Consider the following 8,067-nt stretch of genomic DNA (forward strand, 5'->3'; position numbering starts at 1 on the left):
ACACAAAGGCCAGTTTGCATCAGTGGTTTGTGTCATCACCTACCAGCCCTCAAATTGGTTCTGTTTATTCCATCTAACCATCAGAACACTTTTCTCCATACCAGTTTGAAACTGCATTAAATGGTTGGTGTAGATGGTACCATAAAAGGTACATCTTTATGTTGTAGAGCAGTGGTTCTCAGTCTTCATAATTCCACATCCCCTTAATATAGTTCCTGATGTTGTGATGACCCCCAACCAGAGATGGCCCTAGGTAATTTTCAGTATCCCCCCCCCCCCCGAACCATTCACTGATATGTGTGCCATATTTGGTTCAATTCCATCATTGGTGGAGTTCAAAATGCTCTTTGATTGTAGGTGAACTATACATCCCAGTAACTACAACTTGCATATGTCAAGGTCTATTTTCCTCCAAGAGCGCCTCAAGAGCACCCCTGGGCAAAATCAACTATACTGCAAATGCTTACTTTGCGTAGTGGGTTGAGCCACCCCTGCCCCCAACCATTAAATTATTTTTGTTGCTACTTCATAACTGTAATTTTGCAACTGTTATTAATCGTAATGTAAATATCGGATATGCAGGATGTATTTTCATTCACTGGGTAAAATTTGGCACACATATCCAAAATGCCCAAATCTGAATACTGGTGGGGTTGGGGGAGGATTGATTTTTTCATTTGGGAGTTGTAGTTGCTGGGATTTATTGTTCCCCTACAATCAAAGAGTATTCTGAACTCCACCAATGATGGAATTGAACTAAACTTGACACACAGAACTCCCATGACCAACAGAAAATACTGGATGGGTTTGGGGGCCATTGACCTTGAGTTTTGGAGTTGTAGTTCACCTACATCTGGAGAGCACTGTGGACTCAAACCATGATGGATCTGGATCAAATTTGAGACAAATCCTCAATATGCCCAAAAGTGAACACCGGTGGAGTTTGGGGTAAATAGACCCTGACATTTGGGAGTTGTATTTGCTGGGATTTATAGTTCACCTACAATCAAAGAGCATTCTGAACCCCATCAATGATAGAATTGGGCCAAACTTCCCACATGGAACCCCCATGACCAACAGAAAATACTGTGCTTCCTGATGGTCTTTGGTGGACTCTCTGGCACCCCCTCGCAACTCCCTCTCCCAGGGTCCCAACCTCCAGGTTGAGAAACTCTGTTGTAGAGTGAATGCAGTTTGACTCCACTTTAACTGCCTTGGCTCAATGCTATGGAATCCTGGGAGTTGTAGTTTAGTGAGACTTGGAATTGGCCACCACAATTGAAGTTCTGGCCACCACAATTGAAGGGAGATGTTGGCAAGCTGGAATGTGTCCAGAAGAGGGTGACTAAAATGATGAAGAATCTGGAGAACAAGCCCTACGAGGAGTGTTTAGCCTGCAGAAGAGAAGGCTGAGAGGAGACATGATTAGGGTCATGTATAAAGATGCGAGGGGAAGTCGTGGGGAGGAAGGAGCAAGCTTATTTTCTGCTGCCCTGGAGACTAGGACGCAGAACAATGGCTTCAAATACAGGAAAAGAGATTACACCTGAACATGAGGAAGAATTTCCTTACTGTGAGAGCTGTTCAGCAGTGGAACTCTCTGCCCTGGAGTGTGGTGGAGGCTCCTTCTTTGAAGGCTTTTAAGCAGAGGCTGGATGGCCATCTGTCAGGGGTACTTTGAATGTGCTTTTCCTGCTTTTTGGCAGGAGATTGGACTAGATGGCCCACGAGGTCTCTTCCAACTCAATGATTCTATGAAAATTACCAACACTCTTCATCCCAAAGAGCTAAAGTGGTGTCAAACTGCATTGATTCTACAGTGTAGATGCATTCTGGGTTTACTTCTCCAGGAAGCCTGTGGACACCACTTGAACTGTGCTGGCTCAGTGCTACAGTGTGGTATTCTCAATCACTCTCTCTCTATGTATATAATCTTAATATTGGCTCCAGTCATATTTGCTACTTTGAGTACATCTACACTGCAGAATGAATACAGTTTGAAACCATATTAACTGCTCTGGCTCAGTGCTATAGAATCATGTAAGCTGTAATTTTACAAAGTCGTTTGCCTTCTCTGTTAAAAATCATTTGGTGGTCCAATATATTGTATATGATGCTACAATATTGAATGGATATTATTTCCAAGATTTGTTTTTTTCACACATAATGTAAGTTTTTTTCCTATATTTACTGCATATGATGCTATGGTATTGCAAATTAAAAACAAAGATGTTATTAAATATTGAAAATAAATATTGAAACCTCTTGGTGACTGTACATATATAAAATCAAAATACAGGCTGGACTCCTGTATTTGCTACTTTAGGTGTATCTACACTGTAGAATGAATGTAGTTTATTACCACTTTAAATACTGTGGCTGAATGCCATGCGGTCCTGGAAGTTGTAGTTTTGCAAGATCTTTTTTTTTTTTTGTCAAAGACTGCTGGTCCTTCAACAAACCTTCATGAGAAGATGACCCGGGGAATTGCTCCGGATGTGTCTCACCATTTCAGGCTTTTAAAGCTTGCTCTATATCAACTGGGGATTGACTCCAAGACCCTTGTGGAAACCAAAACCTGTAGATGCTCAAGTCTCATTATATCCAATGGTGTACTATAATGGCATTCACTATATAAAATGGTGAACAACTCAAACAACAGTCTGAGAACCTGTGAAATGATAGGAGGCTATATAGCAGGCATGGGCAAACTTCAGCCCTTCAGGTGTTTTGGACTAACTGTTAAGAATTGTGGGAGGTGAAGTCTAATACACCCGGAGGGACTAACGATGCCCATGCCTGCTTTCTAGCATGGTATCCCTACATATTAGCATAATGCTCGCAGCATGGCAAAATCAGAGCATGCTTTTGGGATTTTTCAAAACATGTTTTCAAATTGTGTTTGGTTGACTCTTGGTGCTGAAGCCATGGATACAGAGGGCTGACTGTAGGCTTCTTATGGGGTGCATGTTACTGTTTAACTTACATATATTTTTGGATGAATTGATACTGTTTTTAATTTACTGTTGTGATTAGTTTATATTAATTGCATTTTAAATGTTTTTTTGTTTTGTGCGTTGCCTTGGTTTCCATCTTGGAAGAAAAGTGACAAAAAAGATTGACATAAATGCCTACCTTGAGGCCTACTGATCCTACAGCAAGAGCGGAGTAGATATCTTCATATTTGCCCTCTTTGTGCTCACTTGCCACATGTCCAAATCAGCTTGGAGGCACGGAGTGCAAAGATGTTTATTCAGTTTATAATCTCAGCATACAAACAATTTATCTTTTCCCTCCTCCAGATTCTCATAACACATTCTTGTTGACTTCATACATTTGATTAATTGGACTCTTGCCCCAAGAAAGCCGATGCCACCGTTTATCTTTTGCTGATTTCGTAGAGGCTAATAGTGGTTAAATGCCTGGGAGAAAAGCTCTTGTATACAACAGGAAAATGAAAACATAAAAGTGGTGTTTTGGTGTGGGTTTGCCACATAGTTTGAAACTTACTCATTCCAAAAGCAGATGGAGAGGAAGGGTTTAAAAGAAATTTGTTTATTGCATTGTATTATCTGCTCAAGGGCACTAGTCCCCCTGGGCAGAGAAGGCAAAAGACTTGTAGAACTCTAATTCCCATGATTTCACAGCATTGGATCGTGGTAGTTAAAAGTATAAAACAATTTAGATGCACCCTTGGAGGTCTCCCATTCTTGGAGTTGCCATCAGTCAAAACCAAATTGCAGAGTTAACAACATGTCTCTGTCCAAAAGAGCATGGCTCTAGATCAATCCTGAGCAAATTTCAGTCCTCCAGGTGTTTTGGACTTCAACTCCCATAATTCCTAACAGCTGTTAGGAATTGTGGGAGTTGAAGTCCAAAACACCTGGAGGGAGGGTCAAAGTTGGCCCAGGCCAGCTCTAGATGAATTCCCTCTTGAGTAGGAAAATGAGAAATCTCTCTCTGCAGTTCTTGTTAGTGCTTAAAAATAACTTTCTGTTTCCTCAGGAGCACTTTGGAATCAATTAAATCTGATGATTAACCAAGCAAACACTGAAACTGTACTTAATTTCTTGGGGTTTTTAAAAATTGCATTTATGATATTTTGGATTTGAATGTGCTATCTTTTAAATAGACTATCAATCAATAGCTCTGCTAGTTAGAAGTGATAACCATTAACTTTCTGCTAGGAATAAAAAGATTTTCCTGCATCTTTTATAATTTAGCTCACTCTTGTAGCTTTCAAATCTTGAACTAGTGCAATCCTGAATGAAAAATGGAAAACCTGACAAATTCCTGTCCCAAAATATCCTGAAATCCAGATAGCAACTTATGCTTCCATTGTCTTTTACCACTGGGTATGCTGGTGAGGTATGATGGGATTTGCAGTTCAACATCTGGAGAGACACAAACCACTCTTATTCTTACCCTTGGCCTGTGCAGAGTACAGCATTGTAAGGCAGTTTAGAATGCAGATTAATAGCATTGAACTTGATTATATGAGTCTACACTGACATATAATCCATTTCTCTGCGGTTAATCTGCATTCTGAAACTGCATTATATAGCAGTGTAGATGAGGTCTAAGTCCCATTGAATTCAATTGGACTTGCACCTGAAATAACATTATAAGATTGTGCTATTAACATATTTTATTTGGTGGGGCAGCTGGTCTAGGAGATGGGGAGGCACCCACATTTCACCAAATGTCTAGTTGTCAAGTCTAGTTGCACTTTTTGGACTTGAATTCATACCAGAATTTGCCTTAAGGGAAAAAGAAGCATTGACGCCACTCACTTCTTCCCTTAGCATTGCTAAAATTTTAGGTCAGTGCTTGTCTGTGAAGTGATCAATGAAAGGGACTCAAGAACAGTTCACAGATTAACATACCCCATGCATGCCTTCTTTTATGTTAATGTGATGCTTATTTTGCTCAGTGATCTTCCTTTGCTAGCAGTCAGATAGAGCTTCCGTTGGAAGTCACTCCAGACAGATCTTTGTTGAAGTCACTTACCTAGGAGAAGCAGAAAGGCAGGTTTTGCAGAGGTGGGGTAGTCGTATTGCAAAGGTTACCAGGTCATTCTCTTGACCTGACCTGGTTTCTGAAGCATGTGCACACCTGCCTGGGTTCTCCAGGTTAAAGACATTTTAGCAATCGACTATGACTCTGGGAACTAAGGTTCAAATCCATGCTCAGCCCTGGAATCCCATCGTGGGCAAGTCACACTCTCTCAGCCTCAAAAGAAGGCAAAGACAAATCACCTCCGGAAAATTTTTAACAGGAAACCCCTGTGATAGGTTCACCCTTAGGGTCACCTAAATAGGAAATGGCTTGAAGGCACACAACAATATCATTTTATTAACCCCAAAAGTTACACATAGAGCTTTAGAGTACAGGGATGGGAAATGTATGACTCTCCAGGTGTTAAATTAAAATTCCCATAATTTGTGACTTTGCCAGTTCTAGTTGGAGTCAAGTAGAACAATAGAGATATACTGCTTGTCCAACCCTGGCTCTAACCATGGAAGTCTCCCCTCCCTTCAAATCTTGCAGTGTAGACAGAAGCAAAGGTTATAATCTTTCCATCCTTTTACAAATTCCCAACTTGTTTCTAGGAAAATGAAACTATGTGGACAAGAAGTAAAAGTAAAAGAGTTTGGAGAGAAACAAAACCATAAAGAACTGCCAAGGGGAAATATGGGGTATATTTTGTAGTGCTATTTTTAAAACATACATATACATATGTAGCAATCATGAATAGGAAACAGTTACTTGCATTTTCTCATCCATATCTATTTTGTATTCACAATCACTACTTATGATTGTGGCACTGTTCTTCCCTTAAATCTAGATGGTGCTAAAATATATTATAGAGATCACTTTTGGTTATCATTTCTGGGGTTTGGGTGGCATTTTCAGCTACTTTGGAAGGAAGTTTCCATCTACAGTGCAAATCCCCAAGGAACAGCAGTTGTCTTTATTTTACCCTTTTAACCAAAAAGGGAAAGAAGCTTAGAGGTGTCAAACATTCCTTTTATGTTTGGAATCCGCTCTGAGTCCCTCTGGGAAGATAGGATGGAATATAAATAAAAAAAATTACTGACACCAAAACAAAGTATGTCACAGCAAACGAGATCTATATGCTGGATTTCGTATCACAAAATCACAAGTCGAACACTTCCCAAGTGTCTAGGACTGTGTGATATATTTTCGAATGATGCATGCAGATCCAAGTAAGGTGGCCTTTTGCAGCTGACAGATCGTGATTTTGTCAATGTGTATTGTTTCCAAATGCCAGCTGAGATCTTTTGACATGGCACCCAGTGTGCCGATTACCACTGGGACCACCTGTATTGGTTTATGCCAGAGCCTTTGCAATTCGATTTTGAGGTTCTGGTAATAGCTGAGTTTTTCCTGTTGTTTTTCCTCAATGCGACTGTCACCTGGTATGGCGACATCAATAATCCAAACTTTTTTCTTTTCCACAATCGTGATGTCTGGTGTATTGTGTTCCAAAACTTTGTCAGTATGGATTCAAAAGTCCCACAATATTTTTGCATGTTCATTTTCTACTACCTTTACAGGCTTATGATCTCACCAATTCTTTACTGCTGGCAGGTGGTACTTGTGACATAAGTTCCAGTGAATCGTTTGGGCCACAGAGTTGTGTCTCTGTTTGTAGTCCATCTGTGCAATTTTCTTGCAACAGCCGAGGATATGATCAATGGTTTTATCATCTTCCTTGCACAGTCTGTATTTTGGGTCATCAGCTGATTTTTCAGTCCTGGCCTTAATTGTATTTGTTCTGATGGCTTGCTCCTGGGTTACAAGAATCAGGCCTCCTGTCTCCTTCTTCAGTGTTCCATATATGAGCCATAACCAGGTCTTGTCAACTTTTCCTTCAATTTTGACAAGGAACTGCCCATGCAATGCTTTGTTGTGCCAGCTATTATCTCTGGTTTAGAGTGCAGTTTTCTTGTACTGGTTCTTTGTCTGCTGTGCTTTGAAAAGTTTCTGATTATTAACTTCAATTAAAACAGGTTCTTGGCTTTCCTTTACATATTCTGCCAGGGCATGTTTTTTCTTCTTCAACTGCTTGTTTTACTTATAAAAGTCCTCTGCCACCAGACTTTCTAGGCAGATAGAGCCGGTCAACATCACTGAGAGGATGTAGTGAATTATGAGTTTTCTTGTTTTTCTGTCCAAGTTGTCCAGTTCTGCCTGCATCCAGTTTATGATGCTAGCAGTATATCTTATGACAGATATGGCCCATGTGTTTATGGCCTTGATTGTGTTATCTCCATTGAGCTTGCTTTTGAGAATTTTTCTGATCCTTTGAATGTATTCATTGCTGACACAGTTTTCACATGTTCATGTTTGATGTTGTCTAGCTGTAGTGTGACCAGATATTTATAGGCCTCTGGCTGGTATCACTTTATTGCTTGGCCATTATATTTATGCCCTCACTTTCAATTATTTTTCCCGTCTTCAGTGCCACTGATGATGATGATGATGATGATGATGATGATGATGATGATGATGATTTTTGATATGCACCTTTCAGTTGAATCTAATTTATACCGGATATTAGGGTTGTTATTGCAAGATTGCCATTGCCTTCCTCTTAGGCTGAGAGAGTGTGACTTACCCAACACTGCCCTGTGGGTTTTCACAGCTAAGCAAGGATTCAAGCCCTATTCTCTCAGAGTCTGAGCCCAACCCTGAAATCATGTTCAAAACAGAATCTATCTTTCTCTTTGTGTTAGCATTAGGCAGAAAATGCCTTTTCTCGTTCCTAGTTTATAACAAACACCATTCAAAAATCACAATATTAACAGGTATTCCTCAACATTTGCCCTATTTCTTAAAATTTTAACATCTCCAGTTACTTGAAAATTTTCCTTTTTAGTACAGTAGTTAGTTGTAAGTTCCCTGTTTGATCATGGATCATGGAACTCACCAGGTGACCTTGGACAAGTCACATACTCTCCGTCCCAGAAAACCCCGTGATAAAATTATAAATTATTTGAAGGCACACAGCAACAATAACAACAATAAGAAGTCATTTTT

The sequence above is a fragment of the Anolis sagrei genome, chromosome 3 (genome assembly GCF_037176765.1).
Source record: "Anolis sagrei isolate rAnoSag1 chromosome 3, rAnoSag1.mat, whole genome shotgun sequence".
Taxonomy (NCBI): Eukaryota; Metazoa; Chordata; class Lepidosauria; order Squamata; family Dactyloidae; genus Anolis; species Anolis sagrei.